Source organism: Cynocephalus volans, chromosome 4 (genome assembly GCF_027409185.1).
Source record: "Cynocephalus volans isolate mCynVol1 chromosome 4, mCynVol1.pri, whole genome shotgun sequence".
Taxonomy (NCBI): Eukaryota; Metazoa; Chordata; class Mammalia; order Dermoptera; family Cynocephalidae; genus Cynocephalus; species Cynocephalus volans.
Genome location: NC_084463.1, coordinates 161,189,481 through 161,215,446, shown reverse-complemented (window position 1 = coordinate 161,215,446; position 25,966 = coordinate 161,189,481). Strand labels below are relative to the sequence as shown.

The 25,966-nt window shown below is 44.6% G+C and overlaps 1 pseudogene; it reads left to right on the top strand.

Moving 5' to 3' along the window:
- Positions 1 to 21,909: 21,909 nt before the first annotated feature.
- LOC134376698 (type 1 phosphatidylinositol 4,5-bisphosphate 4-phosphatase-like) lies at positions 21,910 to 25,471 on the top strand (annotated as a pseudogene).
- Positions 25,472 to 25,966: the final 495 nt, after the last annotated feature.

The window sequence follows — 25,966 nt, the reverse complement described above, 5'->3', positions numbered from 1 at the left end:
CTGCAGTTACATTTGAGACTGTGTGGCCCTTCAGACTCTACACCTCTATCACTTTAGGACCAACATTTACAGCCAGGTCCTTTCCAGTAAGGCTTCCCCACACAGCCCAGCTCACTTTCGTCCAGTCACCCTTATACATGTACTAAGGAGCACAAATGGCAATCTGAGCTAACCACATGGGTTTTCTTCTTTATCTGTAAATGTGGTAAAACATCTTCACATTTTCTCATGTTAAAACATTCCTGCATTTCTGGAGTAAAACAGACATGATGTATTTTTCATTACATTGCTTGATTTGGTTTTCTGATATTTGGGGGGGGGTTTGGCATCCAGATTCATAAGTGAGGTGGTTTATTTAACCTTTTTATTTCCTATGCTGTCCTTGTCTGGTTTTTGTATAAAAGTTATGCTAACTTCATAAAATGAATTGGAGAGCGTTCTCTTTATTTTCATTACAAGAGTTTATATAAGATTGGAATTTTGCATTTCTAAATTTTTGGGTAAAACTTGCTGTAAAATCAACCATGTCTGGCCTTTCTTGGAGGGGTCCCGGGGGTATGTTTTGAAGTAGATTTTTAGTGGTAATAGATTAATCAGGTTTTCTGTTCTTGAGTCAGTTATATTTCAAGGAAAGAATATTTTCATGTTTTCTCATTTTAACTGTGGTATCAAATTTCTGGCACAAAGTTAGTTGTAGAATTGCCTTATGTTTGTGATCTTGACTGTACCTGAAGTTATGTCCCCTCTTTTATATCTGATATTGTTGGTGTTTTCTCTGCTGTCCCCCGTCAGTCTCAGGGGAGCTTCATTGCTAGTCCTTCTGGAGCACCAGCTTTTTGTCGTCATTGCCCTTCATTGGTAGCTTTTTTCTATTTCATTAATTTCTCCTTTTACCACCATATTTCCCACCTACTGATACTCTTTTTGGGTTTATTCCGTGGTTCTTTTTCTAATCCTTTTGGTTGGATACTTAGCTCATTAATTTTCTTCTTTACTCCCTCCACCATCCCAAAATATTTAGGGAATTTTTATCTTTTCTTTTTTTTTTTTTTTTTTTTTTTTTGAGGCTGGCTTGTCTGGGGATCCAAACCCTTGACTTTGGTATTGTCAACGCTGTGCTCTACCCCCTGAGCTAACCGGCCAGCCATAGGGAATTTTTAAACCTAAAGAAATGCAAAATACGTGACGTACCCCCATCAACAAGTTACCAATTTATCACATTTTGCCACATTCTCTATTTCTTTGCACATACACACAGTTTTTACATTTGTTACATCTCTTTAGCAACTTTTAATTTAGAATAGAACTCCTTACTGTATGTCCTTCATAAAATTGTCTTTTTTGGTGAGCTCAGGCCAGTCATCTTACAAAAATGCCTGTGTTGGATTTGTGTGATCATTTTTGTACCTTTAGATACAGGTTAAACAGCTTTAGCACCAACAGCATGGAGGAGGTGTGTTCTTATTGCGCCGCCTGTGTGCTTACTGCACTGTGTACTTAGTGCATGTCAGGAGGCACACAATGACCAGATGTCTAACCATTGGTCATGCTGATTTCTTGTTGTTGTTGTTGTTTTCTGGTGGCCAGCCAGTATGGGGATCCAAACCTGTGACCCTGGTGTTACAAGGCTATGCTCTAACCAACTGAGCTGATTAGCCAGACTGTTGATGCTTATTTTGATCACCTAAATAAGAAGATGGCTTCTAGATTGTTTTCCTATAAAGTACTATTTTCCTTTTATAATTAATAGTTAATCTGTGGAGCAGTCTTACCTTTTAAGGTAAATAAAATGCTAAAATATCCCTTGATGCAGCTCTGTGTTAACATCTAGTGGATTTTTTAAAATTGTAGTAAAATACACATAACAAAATTTACCATCTTAATCACTTTTAAGCACACAGTTGAGTCGTGTTAAATATATTCACATTTTTGTGCAACCAACCTTCAGAACATTTTCATGTCCTTTAACAACTCATTTGCCCTCTCCCCAGCCTCTGGCACCCACTGTTCTACCTTCTATTTCTGAGTCTGACTACTCCAGGTATCTCAGACAAGTGGCACGTGTGGTATTTGTCTTTTTGTGACTGGCTCATTTCACTTAGCATAATGTCCTCAAGCTTCATCCACACTACAGCATGTGTCAGAATTTCTTTTTGAGGCTGAATGATACTCCATTGAGTCTATACACACATTTTTTTCCCTTTTCATCCATTGATGGATATTTAGGTTGCTTCCATCTTTTAGCTATTGTGAATAATGCTGCAGTGAACAAGGATGTACAAATATCTCTTTGAGACCCTGCTTTCAATTCTTTTGGATATATACCCAGAGGTGGAATTGCTGGATCATACAGTAATTCTATTTTTAATTTTTTGAGGAATCGCCATACTGTTTTCCGTACATTCCGATGAACAGTGCACAAGGTTTCCAGTTTCTCCACATTCTTGCCAACACTTGGTATTTTTGGTTTTTGGTTTTTGTTTTGTTTTGATAGTAGCCATCCTGATGAGTGTGAATTATCTAGTATTTTAATTATAGTTTGTTTTGAGTGTTTCTAATTACCATTATGATTCCTTTGGTGTCCCCCCCCTTTTTTTTGGCTACTGACTGGTATAGGGATCTGAACCCTTGACCTTGGTGTTATCAGCACCGTGTGGCCCATAAATTATATTTAAATATTTACTTAAAAGTTAACTTTTAAAAAGTTCATAAGTACTTTCAAATCCACCACCACAAAATTAAAGCTAGAATCTTAACAGTAATACAAGCAACATGTGCCTCCACCCTGCCTCGCCCGTCCTGTTCTCTATTCTCCCACCCAAGGTAACCATCTTGAATTCCACGTATCCTTGCTTTCTTATATGGTTTTCTTGTACCTATGTGTATTCTTAAAATGTTTTTAAAAGTGGTATTTAATTTTATAAAAAGGATAATGTGCTGTATGTCTTATTTGGGGGCTGACATATTTAATATTACACTGCTGTGAGTCTGTATATTGCTGTAGTTCATTTTGACTGGATAATATTGAAATAGAGCTCCCTACACCCTCATAACGTGAGCTCTCTGCTTCTGTAGAATTGCTTGCTTAACCTCAGTAACTCCATTTTGCCCCCTGTCTCACCTGCAGACTACCTCCCCCCTTTGCATGAGAAAACGTTGACCTTCTCATAGAAACAAAAACCATTGCATAGAAACAGGAGCCATACACAGTGAACTATTACCTGGGAACAGGAACCACACACAATGAAAACTTGTACGCTTGACTGCTCGAACAGCTGATTCTCGGCCTCGGTGACCAAGCTCTCCAGCTTGCTTTGTGCATCTGGACAAACTCGTGTGCCAACAGGATGCAGTTTTTGCCTTTAAAAACCCTGTAAGACCAAGGCTCGAGGCTGCTCTTCCTTGGTTGCTCCTTGGGAGACGGTCGCTGGCCACCTGGAGTGAATAAACTGCCCTTTTCTGCACGAGTGGCATGTAAGTGTATTTCTTGTGGGAGGGTGCCTCACAACATTTTGGAGGCCCCAGCGAGATACTTTCTCTCGTGAGTGTATCCCTCCCTGCACTTATCTCCTAGGAGAAGATAGAGAAGCTGTTTCTCCTCCCTGGAAGCAGACGGGGCACTTTACTATCTCCCCAGGTAGGTGAGATCTCAGTAAGGGACGGTGCACCAATTGGTGGACTTAGTGGGAGGGTAGATGCAGTATTAACTTCCCTAATCCTTGGGCTCCCGAGACATCACTGGGCCAAGGGTAATTTGGATTTGGATTTGGGACTTGCAAGTCAATTTGGGTTTGGGACTTGCAAGTCAATAGGAACTGTTTTTAATTTGGATTTGGGTTTGGGACTTGCAAGTCAATAGGAATTGTGTTTCCGTGTTTCTTGTTCATCTTTGTCGTTGTGATTATTGTGTCTGTGGATATCTTAGAGTAATTTTGGACATGGCCACTTGTCTGTCTTTTGTGTGTTGCCAGTTGTGTGTTTTTGTGTGTCATTAACTGTGGTCTTATAAAACAAATGGGACAAAATTCCTCCAAACAGGTCTGTGGGAGGAATACAGGTTTGGATTGATATAATCTCTGACAAGCCATCGTGACTAAAAAGATGCCTTAAAAAAATGTCCCAAGGTGAATGGAAATAGAACACCATCTGTGCTTTTAACTAAGCCTTCTCTTCCAGCTTCTCCGAAGAAGGCTTCAATTCCCACAACACCTCCCGTACTCTCTGATGCCTGTGAAGACCTGAGGTGGCTTTAAAAATTGAAAATAAGCTAAGAGGATTTCCCTTAATAATTTCTTCTCTCTTCACTGGAGAAGATTTAAAAGTTTGGGGAAGGTTGATGATAAGTTAAACAGCAGTAGTTCATAATAGCAATGATTTAATCTCTGAATATACTGTAACCAAAGAAAAGAATTTGAAAAACTGTTGTAGGACTGCTAGATTAGTCCCAGAATGTCAACCTCATTTTCGATTTATTGGCTTTTGTTACTTTATGTCATGCTGACCTTATTGTTAAACACAGGTTTGTTTGCATTCTTTGCACACATGGAGAAAATGGGGAAAACATTACTTTTAAGTTGGTTGAAAGTATTAACTGACAAAACACCTCTAAAAAATGTAAATTAGGCAGCTAAGAAAACATACTTTGTTCATTACTTTGAAAAAAAATACAGCCTTATTAACTCCACAGTGTAACAATTGTCAGAGTCAACATTTAGGTAGATATAAATAAAATATTAAAATGGTAGTGTAAATAGTTTTCAGGGCATACACATAGCTTTTTCCTAAAGAATTGCTCTGGCAACTTTGTTAAAAACCAGTTGACCAGAACTATGGTGTATTTCTGGACTTGCTTTCCCTGTTTCCCATATTGGAGCAGCACTGCCTCTCCCTGCCGTTCCTCCAAACCCCCCTCTCGCTCCCCCACCTGATCTTTTCCTCTTCCTCTGCATACTCAGAGTGGCACTGCATATCAGTCCTCTCCCTGCTGTTCCTCCAAACCCCCGTCCCACTCCTACAGGTTCCCTTGCCTCCCAGAACTCCTCAAGACCAGGCTCCCTTCATGGTTTACAACTGGAAAAATCAAAATCCTTCTTAGAAAAATCTCAGAGCCTCCTCTCTCTCCTGGAGACTGTTTTTTGTTACCCACCAGCCTACATGGGATGATTGTCAGCAGCTCCTGCAGACTCTCTTCATGTCAGAAGAATGCAAGTGGATCCAGAGGGAGGCCCTGAAAACTGTTACCGGTCATGATGGCTGACCCTCTGATGATCCCGTTTGCCTCAAATGCATGTTCCCCTCTAACAGACATGGGCGGGACCCAAACACGGACCAAGGTAAGGGAGCTCTTGACCTGTATCACCAGACTCTCCTTAGGGGACTCCACACAGCAGCCCGGAAGCCCACTAACCTATCAAAAGTAAGTGAAACTATTCAGGGACTAAACAAATCCCCTGCTGCTTTCCTGGAACACCTTATGGAGGCTTACAGGACCTATATTCCTATGGACCCTGAGACCCCAGAAAATTGGCAGGCAATAAATATTGTCTTTGTTACCCAGTCAGCCCCAGACATTAGGAGAAAGCTTCAAAGACAGGAAGGATTTAAAGGAAAATTGTTATCTGAGCTGGTTGAAACTGTGAAATTGCCCAGAAGGTCTTTAATGACAGATAGGCCAGAAGAGAAACAAACCAAAAAGCTAGATCTTAAGGATGCCTTCTTCAGCCTCCCACTGGCCAAAGTAAGCCAGCCTCTCTTTGCCTTTGAATGGACTGACCCTGGGGGAGGATACTCAGGACAATTAACTTGAACTCACCTCCCCCAAGGATTTAAAAAGTTCCTAACCTTATTTGATGAAGCCCTTCAGCCTGTTTGTTGCTGAGATGTGAGGCATTGCCAAGGGGGTGCTCACCTAAGCCCTGGGACCATGGAAGAGGCCTATCACCTACCTCTGCAAGAGGTTGAACAGTGTAGCCACAGGATCACAAACCTGTCTCTGAGCCATAATGGCAACTGTTTTACTAGTAAAAGAGGCTAACAAGACATATGCTTAGTGGCCCCCCACTCTGTACAGACTCTCTTACAAAGTGCACCTGAACATTGGCTCACCGATTCCTGCTTCACCCAGTATCAGGCTTTACTTCTAGATCAGCTCCTAAAAACCACGGCTCTAAATCCAGCTACCCTCCTCCCAGATGACAACCCAACCGAGCCTGCCCATGACTGCCTCGAAACAGTCGAGACTCTCCAAGGCCTCCGGCTGGACCTGACTGATGTGCCCTGGACAGAGCCTAATGAAATGCTGTTCACTGATGAAAGCAGTTTCATCTCCAATGGAATCAGGTATGCCGGGACAGCCAGGGTAACTTTAGACCGGGTCATGTGGGCTCAACCCTTAAGCCAAAGAACATCTGCTCAAAAGGCTGAACTCATAGCCCTAACACAAGCTTTAAAGCATGGAAAAGATAAAACTGTTAACATATACTGACAACAGATATGCTTTTGCCACTGCCTTGTTCACGGGCCCTTATACAAACAAAAAGGACTATTAACATCAGAAAATAAATAAATAATAAAGCAAAAATACTAGCCCTCCTTGAGGCCAAAAAGAGTGGCCATCATATGTTGTCCGGGGCACCAGAAAGATAACTCGTTTGAGACCCAAGGCAACGCTGCTACAGATTTGACTGCCAAAGAGGCCACATTAAAACCAGTGGGGCCATTTGACTCTTTAATAGTCGTTCTGGCACCTCAGTTGCCGCCAACTCCCCATTATACTAAAGAAGAAGTAAAACATGCTAAGGTCTTAGAAGCCTCCAACAATGCCATGAATTAGAAAATTCTTCCAGACCACAGGATTTATTTGCCACAGGCTCTAGCAGTTGCTGATTAAACAGATACATCGAGGAACACATCTTGGATCCACAAAATTAACTGAACTTTTAAAAAATATTATTTCATCCAAGATCTTGACAAAATAACAAAAGACATTGTTACCAGATATGAAATTTGTTCACAAGTAAATCCAGGGCCCAAATCAAGGCTGCCCATTGGAACCAGAATGCAAGGAACCAATCCTGGCAAACACTGGGAAATTGACTTCACCGAGGTAAAATCTGGACAATATGGGTATTGCTACCTTTTGGTGTTCATAGACACTTTTTCTAGATGGGTAGAAACCTTTCCTACCAAAACTGAAACTGCTCAGATAACACAAGAAATTGTCCCCAGATTTGGCTTACCTGTAATCTTGGGGTCTGACAATGGCCCAGATTTCACAGCCCAAATTTCCCAATTATTAGCTAAAACACTAAAAATAAATTGGATTTTACATTATATTTATAGGCCACAAAGTTCAGGACAGGTAGAACAAATGAATCAGACTTTAAAAGAAACACTTACCAAATTAAAACTAGAGACTGGGGAGAACTGGGGGAGTCTCCTTCCCTTTGCCCTCCTAAGGGCTAAATGCACCCCCTACATACAAGGAATTACACCCTCTCTGTTGCCCTGCCTCAAAGATGATAAACTTGCTGAAATCACTAACCAGTCTCTTCAGGCCCTCCAACAGATAATACACCAGATTCACCCCTTGGTCAGAGAGGCCTACCCACTGACAAAAGCAATTGGTCAGTTCTACAAAAAGGCCTCCTGGAATTTAAGAGGGGTGACATTGAATCTGTCGATCAATTTGGGAAGAATTGACATCTTAACAATATTGTCTTCTAGTCCATGAACATGAAATGTCTGGGCATTTATTTAGATTGTCTTTAATTTCTATTAGCAGTATTTTGTAGTTTTCAACAGACAAGTCTTGCATGCTTTTGTTAAATTTGTTCCTAAACATTTTATTCTCTTCAATGCTATTGTAAATGAAATTGTTAAGTTCACTTTCAGACTGTTCATTGCTAGTATTTAAAAGTACAATTGCTTTTTTCATTTTAATCTCAGGTCCTCAAACTTGCCAAACACATTTAGTTCTAGTAGCTTTTTGTATGGATTCCTCAGTATTTTCTACACACGGGACCTACCATCTATGGATAAAGACAGTTTTACTTGTTCCTTTCCAATCTGGACCTCCTTCTTTGTCATGAGCAGACAGACTAGCATACAATGCTGGCCCCATACGATGCTGCATAAAAATGGCAAGAATGGGCATGCTTGCCCTATTCCTCAGTTTATGGGAAAAGCACCCAGTTTTTCACCATTAAGTATGACGTTAGCTGTGGGCTTTTTGTAAATGCACTTTATTAGATTAAGAAAGGTGCTTTCTATTCTTAGTTTATTAAGTTTTTCCAATTAAATAACAATTTTAAAATATAAAGTGCTTTGATAAAAAAATTTACACCAAGTAGTCAATCTGACAATGTTGTGAAAAGTTAATTTTTTCCTCTTTGCTGTGGTCATTGTGTCGTATACAGAGGCTGGACCTATCTGAATGCACAGCAGGAGCTGCACCCATATATAATCCACACAATCAGACTAACAAGGTGGATTATATATGTCTCTAGGGAAACCTGTTGTTTCTATACCAACCATTCAGGTGTTATTAAAGCCAGCCTTGCATTAGTCAGAAAACACATTAAAAAAAGAAAAAAGTCATATAGTTATTATAAGAATTGGTTTAAAAATCTTTTTTCCTGGTCACCTTGGTTAACAAACAATCAGTCAAACTCCTTGTTTTACATACTAAATACAACAAATTAAGTACCGATGAATCAATGATTTGATTCCTTCCTAAAGAGGAGTTGGGAATGAAATAGAGCTCCCTACACCCTCATAACGTGCGCTCTCTGCTTCTGTAGAATTGCTTGCTTAACCTAAGTAACTCCATTTTGCCCCGTCTGACCTGCAGACTACCTCCCGCCTTCTGCATGAGAAACCGTTGATCTTCTCATAGAAACAAAAACCATTGCATAGAAACAGGAGCCACACACAGTGAACTATTACATGGGAACAGGAACCACACACAATGAAAACTATGCTTGATTGCTCGAGCGGCTCATTCTCGGCCTCTGTGACCGAGCTCCCCAGCTTGCTTTGTGCACCTGGACAAACCCCTGTGCCAATGGGATGTAGTTTTTGCCTTTAGAAACCCTACAGGACCAAAGCCCGAGGCTGCTCTTTCTTGGTTGCTCCTTGGGAGACAGTTGCTGGCCAGCTGGAGTGAATAACCTGCCCTTTTCTGCACGAGTGGCGTGTAAGTGCATTTCTTGTGGGAAGGAGCCTCACAACAATATTACCTTGTGGGACATTATCATAATTTATCCATTCACTGGTCTGCTGAGGTCTTTGGATTCTTCCCATTTTTTTGCTGTTATAAACGTTCTTGTACATATCTCTTTGTATTTGTGGGAGGGTTTCTCTTGGGACGATTTCTAGTAGTGGAATGGATGTGTTACAAGTTTCGGCAGTAGCGCCAAATGTTCTCCAAAGTGGTTGCACTGCTCCACACTTGCTAGCAGTGGGTCTCTGTAGTGGATTTAATTATTTCTTCCAATAGTCTGTCGGTTTTTGCTTAATATATTTTGAATCTATTTTATTAAGTGTAACCATCTAAAATTGCTGTCTCTTTTTGTTAATGAAACCCTTTATTATTATCGAGTGACCCTTTCCATCCCTATGCAATCTTTTTTCTTAGTTTATTTCATCTGATGTTAGTACAGTTACCCCAGGTTTCTTCCAGTTAGTATTTTTGTGTACTATGTCTTTGTCCATCCTTTTACTTTCCATCTTTGCATGTCCCCATGCTTGAGATGTATCAAGGTATATCTGGATTTTAAAAAATTGAATCACTACTTATCTTTTTAACTGATGAGTTTAGTCCATTTAATTTATTGTAATAATTGGTATATTGGGATCCATCTGTCATATTTGAAGGATAGTTTGGATGCATATAAAATTCTAAAGTCTTTCCTTCATACTTTGAAAATGCTATGCCATTGTCTTCCTGCATCTAGTGTTGCTGTTGAAAATCTGCTGTCAGTCTTACTTTCATTCTTTTTATGTGGTAAGTTCTTCATATAAACTTTATACCTGATATTCCTAACATTCTGTATGATATATGGAAGTGTGGGCTATACCTTTTATTTTCCTTTTTTGGCACTCTTTCTGGCTTTATGATCCAAGGTGCTTCATGTTTGTATTTATTCCAGGAAATTTGTCTCCATTATTTCTTCAAATATTTTCTCCTTCTAAGTTTCTTTTTCTCTCTAGAATTTCTTTTATTTGGATATCAGCACCTTTACTTCTGTCTTTAATATCTCTTAGCTTTGTAGCTTTTATATTTTGTTTTTTCAGTCCTTCCTCTTCAAAGATTTTCTCAGTCTGTTTTCATTCACTGTTGCATTCCTAAACTATATCTCTTCTGTTGTGTGTCCTGTCTATTGTGTTCTTTATTTCAGCTTAAGTTGAGTCCTCTAGCAGGTTTAAACTACAGGTAACCGGGCCGGCCCGTGGCTCACTCGGGAAAGTGTGGTGCTGAGAACACCAAGGCCCCGGGTTCGGATCCCATATACGGATGGCCGGTTCGCTCACTGGCTGAGCGTGGTGCTCACAACACCAAGTCAAGGGTTAAGATCCCCTTACCGGTCATCTTTAAAAAAAATATAAATAAAAAAAATAAATAAATAAACTACAGGTAACCACACTGGAAATTTCCTTGGTAGAGAAGTCTGAGAGCCAGTGCAGAACATCCTCCAGGGATAGCCCCAGAGAGGCAAGGTGGCAGGGATGTGTTCCCGTGACGCCCATCAGTTATCATGGGAGGCTGCTCCTGGGGGTGATAGTACAGCCTGCTCATGTGTGGGCACATCAGGAGGTTTCAGAGGCCAGGGGAAGTCCTCAGGAAAGGGTTGCAGGTGCCAGCACATGAATCTGTTAGTGCTGAGGGCATATGTGTGGGATTCTTCTAAAAAGAGTGTGTCTTCTCAGCAGCAGAGGAAGTCTGTAAGTTCAAAAGCCTGGGGCCAGTGAGTACTGATCAAATATAATTTCCAGACTCCAGTCAGCTGAGATGGTAACACCATGGGGCTCAATGGCAGGCCTTGGTTTACAGCCTCTTGACCTTCCAAGACTTCCTCTTGCACGGCCTGTTTAGACTTGGCTTTTTGTCTGGTGGCCCAATAACAAGGCTTTAGCAAAATTCTTAAATGTGGACTATGCTGGCTTCAGTATCCAAAGAAACCAAACTGGTATAGGGCCTTTCTTTGTAGTTAGAGGCATAAGGCCAGCACTTTATCCTTAGAATTGCCTGGGTGTCCCCCAAGAAAGTTACTTAGATTATGGGACCCTGGATTTTGTCTTTATTGAAGGCACAACCATCTCTCTTGACCTGTATCTGAGGTGCATGCAAAGGAGTACAATTTCCTGTGTAGGAGCCACTATCAGAATGTCATTAGTGTAATGAAAAGTCAGGACACTGTCAATGGCTCATGTTGTGCTCAAGTTTGATCCACTGATGATATATTGCTGGAAAGACCAAAGTCCCTAGGGAGGGCATAAAGTCGCCTTGCATGCCTCGCCTGGTGACATCAAGGAATAAAGCATTAGCAATGTCCAAGGCTGCATACCAAGTGGCAGCAATTCTTTCAATTGTTAGGATAGATTCTGATGATGCTGAAATACCCGCCTCATTATTGTAGCTTGCTAGTGCACCATGAGTTTCCAAGCACCAGAAACATGTTACTAACCAGTCCAGGTTGTTAATACTTGGACAGTATTGGGTACCACTTTGTTCTAATGATTCTTGTATGAGAATGTGCTCTCTTTTCCTCCTTCTGATATGCAACATGGTTCCAAGTGCATGACCTTGGCTAATGTAAGGAGGCACAAGCAGTTCCTGGCTGTGTATTCAGCCTACATTTATAGAAGCCACCAGCAGGGGTCACAATAAGCACATCCAACCAACAAGTCAGCAACTCGCCCTTGGCTGAATCCTGAAACTTCTAACCCAGTTATACAATCCCATAAGGGAACAGCAATCTCAGTCCAATCAAAGGATCCAAATGCCCAACAGCAATTGGGACTCTGGTGGGCCATGGGTAACACACATTCCACACCCCAACAGGAATTCATCTGCCAAGCCGTCATCAGAAATGTCTGGGACCTCCCCTCCAGCATTTGCAAACGAGTATATGGTCGCCAGCACTTGGTAGGGAACTGCCCTGGTGTGCTTTCAGTTTGAAATTACCCAAACTGGGCTGCAGGGGGACTCATACAGTATCTTCAGCTATGTGTGTCCCCTCCAGAAACCTGTGCTCTGAGGACTCAGTGGGCCGTGAGACCTTGTAGGGTGGGTAGAGGGAGTGAGGCCCAAGAACTTCGATCTCTAAAGGGCTCCTCTCCCCAGGGACCTCCTCATTGCACTATTTCAATTGTCCCCTTCTTTTAACGACTGCTGAAGCTTTCAAACTCCTGTTTTCCTTGCCACCCCTCTTCCTCTTTCACATGGGTCCTCAGCCACCTCATGTCTGCCGTAATTTGGCATTTGGTAGTCAAGGTCTGTCTTATTGATTCTATTTACAATCTATGGCCACACAACTTTGTAAGAGGAGACTCAGCAGGGGGTCCTGCCCATCTGTCCTCCCCTTTCTTGGTCCCCCCTTTCATTTTGTCCAGGGCTGATGAATCAGTCAGTGTTAGGGATCCCTCTTCTTGTCTCCTCCCACCACCCCCAAGGTGGAGCATATATTGGCTCAGAAGTGTTGTTTTGCTTTTCTTGGTGTCCCTCAGAACAGGAACCCAGAAGAGGGAAAGTTCTGGGGTCTGAAGAAGGGTAGGGGTGGGGTGGAAGGAAACTGGAAAGGCGTGTTGAGGCTAAAAGGTTCTGGGCCTGGGATGCCAGGCAAGGGGTTTCCGGAGTCTGCACGAGCTGGCAGCATCAGGTGCGTCAAGAGTTCAGGGAAGGGAAGCAGGTGTTTCAGGAAGGGCTGGGACCCAGCTTGGCTGGAATAGAGACCCTTAGCGAGGCCAACTCCATCTTCCCAGGGTGTTTGGGCCTCAGAGAAATACCCATGGGGGAGGGGCTTCAATCCTCACCACCACCCCATGAGCCAGGACAGCCATCCCCACCCCACACACCAAGGCAAAGGCATTCAGACCAACAGAATATGGGAGTTTATTACCAACAGACAGAAGGAACTTCTAGAAGATGAGCTTCAGAAAGAATGAAAATGACCACAGAGGAGTGGTCTGAGAGGCAAGAAGTCACGATAAGCAAATTAATTAACTGATGATGATGATGATGGTGGTGATGTGTAATTGTGGCAGTAGTTTTAAGAGCCAAGATAAAGTACTGGCGAACAAAACTACATAATACTAGAAGGTGGCAATTTTTTTTTTTTTTTTGCAGCTGGCCAGTACTGGGATCCGAACCCTTGACCTTGGTGTTATCATTGCTACACTCTTAACTAACTGAGCTAACCAGCCAGCCTGAAGGTGGCAATTATAACTAAAGGGTTCTGAAGGCTTTGAATAGTTTGAAAGAGATCTAGAGCTATTGACCAAGTTTAGACTTTGTTAAAATACAAGTATATTTGTACATGTTAAAATGTTAAGGGTAACCTCCAAAAGAATAGACATAGAATACATAACTTCCAAGCCAGTAAAAAGAAAAAGGCATTAAAAACTCAATCATTAAAGGGAGTTCTGGTCAAGATGGCAGAATAGATTGTCCCCAGCATCACTCTCTCCCACAAATCAACTAATTTACAACTATAAAAATATAACATCAGCCAAGCTGGGGAAGCTGGAGCTCAGGGAAAGAGGAGGAGAGACCTACGGAGTTCATGAAAGTGGGAGAAACCATAATGAGAGAAAGAAAAAACTGCTCTGAGCATTTTGGGCCACAGCCACTTTAAGGCTGGAGCTGCTGAGCACATGGAGCAGGAGCCAGCAGAAGCTGCAGCGGTGCCCTTCAGATGGAGTTACTGGAGGAGGCAGGGGAGAAGAGGGCCTTGGTGGCCCCCAGGACAGCAAGACCACTAATAGGGTTCCTGTGGACCCACGCAAGAGCAAGGAGCCAGAGCCACTGAAAAAGGGGAGCCATTCAGAGGCTGGTAAGTCATTGCAAGGGAGTGGCACAGGACCCGTCCAATGGGAAGTGCCTGGAGCATGGGCAGTGGGGGAGACGGGCCCACTGGGACACAGCAAGGACAGCTGACCTGCCCCCCAATCAGCATAGGACCACCAGAGGAGAGTGGTAAGGAATGCAGAATCGCATGGGGTGCAGTTTGATGAAAAAACTCAGGCCCAGATTAGAGTTTCTACACAACCCAGATCCACCAGGTCTCTGGAGAGCTGGAAGTACCTATAAGGTCAATCATTAAACCCTGAGTTGCACAAAAAGCCTTCCCTAGGGAAACAGCAGCAAGCAATTTAGCTCAACCACACAGCTAAAGTACTGTTTCTCACAGGAAGTTCCCCCGCTTTAGAAGTAAGCAAAGGACAAAAAATTAGTTCTGGCCCAGGCACACCACCAGTGCCTTGAGGTCTGTCTGGGAACAAGAGGCTGGAGCCAGGGACCGGACCCCACTCCCACATCCAGGCACACTGTGCCAGTGCCTGGGTGCCTGCCCAGGGGCCCAGGGCATGGATCTGAGGACCAGAACCCCCCCCCCCACAACCAGGCACGCCACTCCAGTGCCTTGGGGCCTGCCAGGGGACCTGAGGCATGAAGGCGGGGGCCAGACACACCCCACAACCAGGCATACCGCCAGCATCAAGGAGCATGCCCAAAACATCACCTCCATGTGGGTGGCCCACCACAGCCACTGCAATAACCATGGCTGCCATGAAAACGGCTCGACACCACAACCACCACGCAGATGGTCAGCCAGCCACTGGAGTGCATTGACACAAGGAGAGTCACCAGCAGAGATAAAGAAAAGAAGAGGACGTCTCTCTCTACAAAGCCCATTCCAGAGTGACAGAAGAAGCATCTGCTCTATGATAATATTGGGGGACCTGATCACACCTCTCAGCATTGGACAGATCATCTAGGCAACAAATCAGAGTAACCATTATTCTTTCAGAAAGAGAGAAGAAATCTAGGGTAACTAGAGGTGGGAGGGGGAAGGAGAGGGGGATGGGGAGAGATTGGACAAGGGGCATAAAAAGTACGATTTGTAACAATATATATGCTAGTAATATTGATTTGATCAACATATCTTAATGCTGAACCCCAAATATGTATAATCAATTTTGATTCAATAAATAAAGAAAAAAACAAAAACTCATTCAAAAAGAAAGCAAGGAAGGAGAAAAACAGTAGCTAGACAAATAGCAATTGTTAGTTGTATGTAACAGAAATGGCTGGGTTTTTGTTAAGCAGAAAATGAATGTTCTAGACTATTTGAGGTCACTTGGGGCATCTCAGGAGAGTCAGAGACCCAGTCTCAGAGGTTACCCAGTGAGAAACACCAGATCGACACTGCGAAGGCCACAGTGGGCAAGAGCTGATTCTGGGACAGCTCGCTTGGGCTGGCCTGGGACAGCAGCAGGGACGCCCCAGTGCTGTTTCCTCTGGAAGTGCAGTCAGTGTTAACACTTACTTTCAGCATCGTTCCCACTAGTTTACTTAGAGTTTTCATTTTAAATGAATGGTGTATACATTCATGGTGTATTATATTTTCTCAAATATAATGGATATAGTTGTGTGGTTTTCTTATTTAAGAATCATCCTTACATTTCTAGAATAAACCTCATGATCTGTTTTTCTTCTGATAAACTTCTGGATTCAATTTGGTATTTTATTTAGAGAGTTTGTATCTACATTTATAAGCAAGATTAGTTTTTGTAGTATCTTTATCAGATTTGGCTATTAATGTTTTAACAACATCAGAAAATATGTTAAAGAGCTTATCATCTTTTTCTCTGATCTGGAATAGTTTAAATAGCAGTACGGGGATAAATGATCTATCATTTAAAGGTAACATAGAAACATCTGGGCCTGGTGCCTTTTTTGATGTGCCAAAGAATAACCACAACAAAGATTTCCGTTGTGTTTAGATTTGGAAAACTAATAGTAACTCTTTATTAAAAGCTACTGTAGCAGGAGACAGCAAGTGACAGGCCTGGGAAATGACAGACCCTTAGAGAAGAGAGAAAGGAGAAAGCAAAACTAATGAGCCTTTCACTAGATCTTTGTGCTTTAAGTGAGTCACCATAGGAAGAGTTTGTGAACTTTCTCATGTGAGCCATTTTCATTACTTATGTAATTATCTAAAATAATGCTTGACATATCTTAACACGAACACAGTATTTATTTCATAAGAGAAGAAGACAAAATAATCAGTAATAGCGATTTATTTTGGCCTAACAACTGTAGCTGGCAAGGCAACTTACAACCCCAGCAAGGGAGCTGGTGTTCAAAACAAGGAGCCTTGTCCTTTTTGCTTTCGCCATCTTTCGTCACTTTTTCAATCTCTTATTTGGTAACTGGTCTGTTTATGAATTCTAATTTTTCCAGGGTAAGTCTTAGTATTTTATTTTATGCTAGGAAATTATTTGCTCTGAATTTTCCAATTTGTTGTCATCCTTTTTCTAAAAACATTTTCTTGTGATCACTTTGATTCCTTCTGGATCTTTGATAATATATCCTTCCCCTTCCCTAAGTTTATATAGCGTTAAGTAAACTTTTTACTAAAGACTGATGTGCGTACAAGTAAGTGCACAGATAACAGGGGTGCAGCTCAGTCCATTTTCACAAAGTGAGCAAACATTGGTGCACCCAGCAGCCAGCTCACGACAGAATATCAGCCCCCGGAAGCCCCTTCTTGCTGCTTTGCAGTCTCTACCCCCAAACCACTATCCCGACCTCTAACAGCATGATTACTTTTGCCTATGTTAACATTAAATGGTAGCAGACAGTGTGTACAATTTTATGTCTGGCTTCTTTACCTTCTTTTTATGTCTGTAAAATTCATCCATGTTATTCATTCTGTTACTTAAATACCCACCATTTGCTTCTCCATTTTTCTGGTGATGGATATTTGGGTGGTTTCCAGTTTGGGACGGTTATAAATAGTGCTGTTGTGAACATTCCTGTTCATGTCTTTAGCTGAACATATGCACACTTTTCTGTTGCTAAGCCAACATGTTTTTGAACAAAGTTTTGTTGTGGAAAATTTCAAACATACTCAAAAGCATATGGAATGGAATAACAAACCCCCTCTTGTACCTGTCACCCAGCTTCAGTAACTGTCAACATCTTGCTAGTCCTGCCTCATATATCCCCACTTCCCTGAATTTTTCTTATCCATTTATATGTTTATTCATGCAGGAGTAACCTAGTAAATCCCAGAGAGCATCACAGTCTTTTATTTGTATATATTATAAGTATCTCTTAACAGATAAGGATTTCTTTTTCTTAATATAACCACCATACCAGTAAGTATCATACCCAACAAAATTAATAATTCCTCAATGTCATTTAATACCCAGTCTATGATCAAATTTCTCTGATTATCTCCAAAATGTCTTTTTACAGTTTGTTTGAATCAGTATCCAAGCAAGATCTACATGGTGCATTCCTTTGGGTGTCTCTTGCGTCTTTTAAATCTGCAACATCCCCTCTTCCCCTTTTCCCAGGCCTTCATTCATTGATGAAACCAGTTCATTTGCCCACAGGATTTCCCATACGTGTGGCTTGGTTGACTGAACCCTAGCGGTGACGTTAACATGTTCCTCTGCCCCACGCCCCTCCCCCCTCTTCTCCTAAACTGGTAAGTAGATGTGGAGGCTATTATTTGGGAAAGAATTCTTCACAGGTGCTGCTGCGTCACCTCAAGAGGCATGTGCTGCTTTTAATGATAAAAATTGATTCGTGGACTCAGGTGTTGTCTGCATAATGCACTGTTATAAAGTTCCCTGTCAGCCTCTCACCTGACCATCGTTGCCTACATCCTTTTAATTAGGCCGTGCTAAATGGTGATTTTATAATTATATGATTAGTTCTGTATTCCCAGCTGGAGTTTTTCTACAAGGAAAAGCTTTCCATTGTCAGCTATTTGGTTCCCCTGAAATACAATCAGCACAGGAAAGGCAGGAAAATTGTTTTTTTTTTTTTAAAAACTAATTTCAGCATAAAGATTTGGTGCGGGGCTGGACAATTAGCTCAGTTGGTTAGACAGAGCACAGCCTTATAACCCCAAGGTCACAGGTTCAGATCCCCAGACCAACCAGCTGTCAAAAAATTTAAATAAATTTTTAAAAAGATTCGGTGCTTCTATCTGTCAGAGTCCTGCCAGAAGACTCAAACTAAACCAGGTACTTTAACAGAATTTTATCTAAAGAATTGGTAACGAGGTCTTTGAGAACTGAAGAGGTAAAACGTAAACATGAAAGTATCGCTGAGCACCTGGAGGAAGCAGCGCCCACCCCTAGAGCTGAGGGAATAAAGGGCACAGTTTGGGATTATCAAAGTTTAGAAACCGGTAGGAGCTGGGAGGCCTATAGTGGGTGACAGCACCTGTAGCTCCCTCTGAAAACAGAGAATTAGTGGATGGGTACATCGACACGTTAGTAACCAACATTATGCCCTAGCAACCTCTAAAATTGACCCATTTTTTAAAGTATCATTTTGAACCCATGATTTTTTTACATACTTAAATGTGTTTGAATCCATGTATTCCTTATATATTAATATTTTTGATGATTAAATTGTTCTATCTCTGGCTAGTGGCAGTACCTTAAAGGTGGCTCCTGTGTCAATTTGACAGGACCCCCATAGTGTCTCATGGCTTCTTTCCTATCTAGCATGCCAAGCTATTTCAGGGGCATCCTGCATGTTTCCTGCCCCAGACCTGGAGTCAGCCTTTCTCCAGAGGCTCCTCAGGGTGGTGGTATTTAGGGACCAAAACCTGAGTGGTGCTCATTGAGACTGAGCAGTCATTGCCTCTGGGTCTTTTTTGGCAGACAGAGCTAAGAAAAATGTATTTTTTTAGAAAGAAAAAGTTATTTCATGCTGATATTCGTAATTCAAGTGTAAGATGACAGGATTTGACATATTTTTAAATTTGTATCTCTATTGTTGGTTCTTAATGACACTAATATAATTATTTATTATCTATATGAACACATTTGAAAATAACAATACCACCATCATTACGAACAATTAAGATGATCGAATGCATTTAAGATTTTATCATGGTTCTTTTTATTCTTAATAGATATCCGACTAGGAGTGTAAGGTCAAAATAATGTGTGTGTGTGTGTGTGTGTGTGTGTGTGTGTGTGTGTGTGTGTGTGTGTGTGTGTGTGTGTGTGTGTGTGTGTGTGTGTGTGTGTGTGTGTGTGTGTGTGTTTTAAATGTGACCGATAAGGGGATCTTAACCCTTGACTTGGTGTTGTCAGCAACACACTCTCCTAAGTGAGTCACGGGCCAATCCTCAAAATAATACATTTTAAAATCACTTAATTCTTCCCTGTGCCACCAACTTGACATAAAATTAGTTTCATTTGTTTATTTAGATTTTTAGGAATTGCTTTTTGATTTTATATTTTTTAAGTAATGTAAAATATTTACATGGGTCCCAAGTCAAAATTGTAAAACAAGGCACATTCAGGGAAATCCAGAATCCACCCGTTCCCTCCACTCTGTTCCCTCTCTCCCTCTAAATAACCATTTGCATTAGCATAATTTTCATTAATTTCAGTTTATTCATCCATTGGTTATCTTGGAAAATATAAGCTTATTTGTATATATTAATATTCCTCCTTTCCTCACCCCAAAGTTCAGAGGCCAGTCCAGCTTGAGCACAGTCTCGATTCTTCAAGCTTTTACTCTCTGTTAGAATTCTGCAAGGAACAAGTACATCTTTGTACAGAAAACCACTGGAAAATAAAAGAGCTCTTTTATTATTTTTTAATCGACACACAATAATTGTACATATATATGGGGTACAGTGTGATATTTTGATACATGTGTACAATGTACAATGATCAGAGTAATTAGCATATCCATCACCTCAAACATTTATCATTTCTTTGTATTGGGAACATTCAAAATCCCCTCTTCTAGCTACTTGAAAATATACAATAAATTATTAACTATAGTCACCCTAGGGTGCTAGAGAACGTGAGGACTTATTCCTCCTGCCTGGCTGTGATTTTGCATCTGTTAACCACCCCTTCCCTCCTCCTCCCTTTCCCTGCCCTTACCAATTTCTAGTAACCACTATTCTACTCTTCACTTCTGTGAGATAACTTTTAGTTCCCATGTATGAGTGAGAACATGCAGTACTTGTCTTTCTGTGCCTGGCTTATTTCACTTAACATAATGTCCTCCAGGTTTTCCATGTTGCCTCAAATGACAGGATTTCATTCTTTTTTACGGCTGAATAGTATTCCTTTGGGTATATATACCACATTTTCTTTATCCACTTACCCACTGATGGACATTTAGGTTGATTCTATATCATGACTATTGTCAATTGTGCTGCAATAAACGTGGCGGTGCAAGTATCTCTTTGACATACTGATTTCTTTTCCTTTATGTATATACCCAGTAGTGGGATTGCTGGATCATGTGGTAGTTCTATAAAATCTCTTTTAACAGGCTAACTTCTGAAACTCAAAGCCTTGAGTGGAGCCAAGCTAGATGGGTCTCTGTGCTTGGTGGGGGTGGGGCAGGCGCAGCCTGGAGGGGCATGTCCGAGGCCCGGTTGGGATGGTGAGGGCTGCTGCAGTTCCTCGTCAGGGGAGGCAGGGACATCAGTGGCACGATGGGGGGGTGAGGGGGCGTCTCTGCAGCTCAGAGGGAGGGTCAGAGCCTGAGCAACTCACACTGGTGTCACGGGGGATGTCCCCACCCCACCCCATGGAGTGAGAAAGGTGTCTGCACAGGGGAGCAGTGGTGACATCGGTAACCCAGCCAGGATGTGACAGGGGACTGGAAATTGATCTGAGAAGTGAATAGCTTGAGAAAAAAGGGAGCCAGCCTTCACTATATGAAAAGGGAGAAAACTGGAATGAACGCTGTGGTGTTGGATTGGAATTGGAGTTATTGGTGTAACTCATGGTTCTCAATAGATACAGACAAAGGGATGAATATAGATTTAAATGTGATGTATTTATTTCCTAGCTCTGTTCACTGAGATGGCCCAAGAGCGGTGACACCCCAGTAATAATGAGCAAGTGGAATGTCCAATTCTTGGTTTTTAACACTATCCCTCACTAAAAGGATGCTATTTGGGAAAAGGGATATTTGGGGAAATGGCTGATTCTAGGACCAGGGCAGGGAACGTACAAGATGAGCCTAGAACACTGTTTTTGTGGTGGTGGTTTTAGCAGAAAGTAGGGAAGTGCTCAAAGAACGATGGAGACCTGTCGAAAGGACATAGAAGCCAGCTTCTAGGGGCTTCCACTGCTGAAACTTGGGACAGCTCACACACCAAAATAAATAATAATTGTACTGGATTATAACCTCCCGAATAAAATAGGAATCCATGAGTCCATACTGATATAAATAAATTAATGAATAAATGGAAAATTTGATAAGTGGGCTGTTTGCATCCTTTCAAAATACCTCCTCACAAAACACTAAGAGCAGTGAGTGCAAAGAGGGACGGGTGCAGCTGTCCCACGGGGAGCCCGGCAGACACGCCTCCAGCAAGTGGTCGCAGCACATGTCACCATTCCTGGGGCAGGTGAAGGACAGAGAAGAGCACAGCCTCACTGGAGCTGCACAGCCTGACTCTAATCGTGCAGAACAGCAAACCCAAACTCAGGGACTTTCTACAAAATAACTGGCTTATAATCTTCAAAAGCGCCAAGGTCATGAAAGTCAAGGAAAATCTAAGGAACTGTCCAAACTGAAAGAGACTAAGGAGACCTGACAAGTCAAGGCAACGACTGTAGTTTTGCTAAAAAGGACATTATTAGGCTGAGGATCTGGTAGCGGTAGTGGCAGCCATGGTGGCAGATGAAGAGCCTTCCCATTGTGTCCAAGTCTGCAGCGATGGGACTTGGATGGGTGGCGCCTGCAGCGACGGTTTACTGGGTGGTGGGGTGGGCCCAGGGGAGGCCTGGCCCCCTCTGCACCACCCCATGGAGCCGTCAGACACACCCCACCCCAGGCACGCTCCCTGTTCCATGAGGGGCAGCCAGTGCCATACTCACCCCTGAGCAGCCAGACAGTGGAAGTGCCCCCATGGTCACCTGCCACGTCTGCATCTCTCATCAAGGCGGAAGGCGAGCATGCAGTCAAAGTCGGTGTCTGCAACAGCCACTCCAGTCGAGGATGCACCCCCAGGGAAAAATATGTCCGATGCCCCATAACTCCTCATCTGCTAGTGACTTCCCAGAAGATGGCCTGTCATCAGCCCTACTGCAAGGAATCATCACCCTGGGGCCTGTGCATCTGGGACCTCTGAGTCTGCAGCTACCCTCGGGTGTCAGGGTCATCTGTGGGCACTGCAGGAGTACTTTTCCAGGGACAGAGTTTGCACATTGTCTGCACTGCAGAAAAGTGCCCTGTGAGGGGTGCAGATATCTGCGAAAGGGGTGGATCTGCTGCTGCTTCTTGGTTTACTCGTGGTGGTCACTGTCGCTGGCCTTGCTTTTGGCACACGGAAGCTGCACTGCGACCTGGAGGCATCTGTCCATCCTGGGCATTTATGGTCCTGTTGGCTGTGCTGCGTTTGGACCTGTATGAAGGTCAGACACCCTGTCCAGAACTACTCCTGAGCTCCACGATGACCCACAGACTGTGCTGGCCCCTCCCCGGGAGGACAGTGACACTCCAAAGAGAGCTGGGGAGCCAAGAGGCTGCCTTCCTCTTCCCTGGAGAGGTGGGAGGACCCGGGCTCTCGCTTAGGTTGGGAGGGGCAGATAAGGCCCTTGTCGCCATCTGCTTCCCTTCCAGGGTTGCTGTGTTTAGGGTAAGGCAGGAAATGTCCCTAAATCTGGTCCTAAAAGACGCTTCTAGCCTTGTCCTTCCTGCATGCTCCCTGAGATCCATTTGGGTCCCTCACAGGCCCCGGGGCAGGGTGGGCTGGGTGGCCTTGGGGCCTCTCCTCCCTATCATGCACCTCTGGGACCCGGCTGCCACTATCGCCCCTCGTTGGCCGGCTCTGGGCACGATGCCGCCCGTCTCCGCTCCCCACAATCCGCGTCCTCAGAGGAGGAGGGGGTGTCGGCCGCTGTTCTGCACAGAATCACAGGGACTGATGTGCATATGACCGTTTGGTGGGGCTATGTGCCCCCAGTCCTGTACGCCCCTTAATTCCTCCTCCCAAGCATCCTCCCACCCCCACTGCTGTGTGTAACTGGGCTGGGTCGGATTGCTCTGTCTTGGGGACAGTTAGGGACTCATCCTTTGCTTGTAAATAAATAAGGTCATGACTTTTTTTTTTTTAAGAGCTTTATTAGGACAATTGGGGTCTAAAGATGAAATGGAAGTGATATATCCATGCTGATTTTCCCGATCTCCTTGGTCGCATTATGTGGGACAATGTCCTTGTCTGTAGGACATGCACACTATTACTTAGGGGCAAGAGGGAAACACGTCATCCACTTATTCTCAAATGTCCAGGGGAAGTTCTTTGTATTGTTCTTGCAACTTTTTCTATTGCATTGAAGTTTTAAAAATCTTGTCAGGAGCCTCAGCGTTGCTGGAGCCCCCCATCCTGCCCGCTCTCCGGTGTCCACACCGCTGCCCGGTGGATCCTTCTCAAACTCCAGCCAATGAATCCCGCCTTTCCCCCACACAGCACCTCCTTGGGCTTCAGAAGAGACAGGGCTGATGAGTCAGGGTCCAGGAACCTGGGTCCCCAGCTGTCCCCTCCGCTAAGTCCCTCCCTTCAGGGCCAGAGAAAACACACGAGCCGGAGGTCGGGGTGGTGCGGGAAGTGGGTGAAGCGTCTTTGAACAGTGGCACGTGGTAAAGGGCACTGCCCAATTCTGGCCACTCAGCCAATGGAGGGGGGGCGTTGGAGAGAGGGGTGGCACAGAAGGCTTCTGTTTTGGGGACCTCCCTCCCTGCATCCTGCGCAGGTCCTCGGCTCCCCTGAGAACAGGTGCACGAGGCAGAGAGCCCAGAGCAGCAGTTCCGAGGAAGAGGGAGAGGGCTGGCGAGCTGTGGGGACAGGTACTGTGGCACAGCCTATAGGAGGGACGATGGAGCAAGACCTGTCGTGATTCCTGTCACCTTCCCTGAAATCCTGCAAATATACTCGGACAGATGTTTGTAACAGCAAAAGGACTGGAAACCACAGGGGAACGCTGCAGCCGTAAGAAAGGCGGCCACCCTGTGCCTGGGAGAGAGAGCAGTGTGACCAGCCTGTCCCTCTGTGTAGAATGGGGGGTGGGGGGGCGTAAGATGATACATCCGAAGCTGTCATGTGCGTGAAGCAACACTGGGAGGACACCCATGAAATCGTTAGGGAGCGTTATCCTTGCGGGCGGGGGGCAAGACCTGGAGCAGGGCTCTTCACGGGGTAACGTCAAGTATTTTTAAAATGAACAAAGAGACCCTGTTCAGAACACAGAACTTGTAAAGAAGCATAGACGCGCAAGGGAAAAGGACCCTGTCCCGCAGCCGGACCTGCGGCTGTGAGCAGGGTGACCCCAGCCCCTTGGTGCACGGGGCCGCGCCCCGCCAGGCTCGTCTCGGGACCGGGAGGTGGAGTCGGGGCCAACCTGCGCTCTGGAAGGAGACGTTTCTCGTGTGGAAGGAGGAGCCCTGGCAAGGAAGGTCCCCGGCCCCCAGGGTGACGGGCGGGCGGGACTGTGTGCAGCCCCTTTGTGGAGAGTCGCTCTGTTCCTCTCACCTTTCCTTTGCTCTTGGCCTAGCCTGAGGCCTTCGCTGAAGGGACCCGAAACCAACATGAACAGGTGAGGAGTCAGCGCCACGGTGGGGCTGGGGAAGGTGGGGAACGGGGCTCAGGCTCTGGTGCCTCGGGGCGAGAACGTAGTGGATAAGTGGCACCCTGGACTGGCCTCCAGAAGCACCAGCATCTCTTGCTGCTCCTTGGAGACACTCAGTTCCAATGCCTGGCCAAGTTCCAGGGGATGAAAAGAGCCAGTCCAGCTCTGAGGACAAATCTGGCCTATGGTCCACAGGAGCCACCGATGGTGCCACAGGATCGAGGAAGCCCGACCCTGGCCCTCCTGGGGTTGGACATTCTGCCATGTTGCATCGGCGCCAGGGAAGGAGTGGGGCTGGTCGGGCTTCTCATGCTGCAGAGAAGCTTCTATTCAGAGAATCTCCCAGCACCGCTAGGAGGGGGGGTTTTCTCACCATCTGGGAGCCGGAAGCGGGGCTCAGCGAAGTTAGGGAATGCTCCCAGGATCGTGTAGATGGTGAGTTGGGGGACACCCAGCACAGTGAGCAAGGAGGAAAGGGGAGTGTGAGCGCATCCCCCTCCTCTGGGAACAACTGCCCGTCCCTGCACAGGACATTGACGCCCCAGAAGCCTTCATCCTGCTCGACTCCTTCAGCCACTGCCCAGCTGCCCCTGGACCAAGCCCTTGAGGACACCAAAGGATGGCAGGACCAGCTGGGGAGGTGGGGCAGGGAGCCGAGGTCCCAGGAGCAATCATGGGCTTGGCACTGAGGGGCACCAAGGATCACACTGCGGGAATGAGTGGGTGCAAATCTAGCCCACCAGGCAGTGTTCCCAAGAGCTTGGGTCCAGCTGCTCGGGGGGCACCGTTTTCCAGTTGCTCGTGGGTACCTAGCTGGCAGGCCCTGCCTGGGCGCTCAGAAGCATATATAGACTGGTGAGAGGAAGAGGCAGGACCCTGCATGGGGCTGGGAGGGGGGCAGGTTCCTCGTGCTGTGGGCTCCACAGACCCCGCCCCACTGTGAGGGGACACAGAAACAGGCCATTAGCTAACAGCTTGGCCCACAGGGTAGGATGTGGCCACGGGGGCCTGAAGGAGCTGTCTGGAGGACCTGAGCAGGGGGTGGGCACAGCTGGAGGGAGCAGGACCCCAGAGTGAGGAGAGGAGGACCCCACGCCCTTGC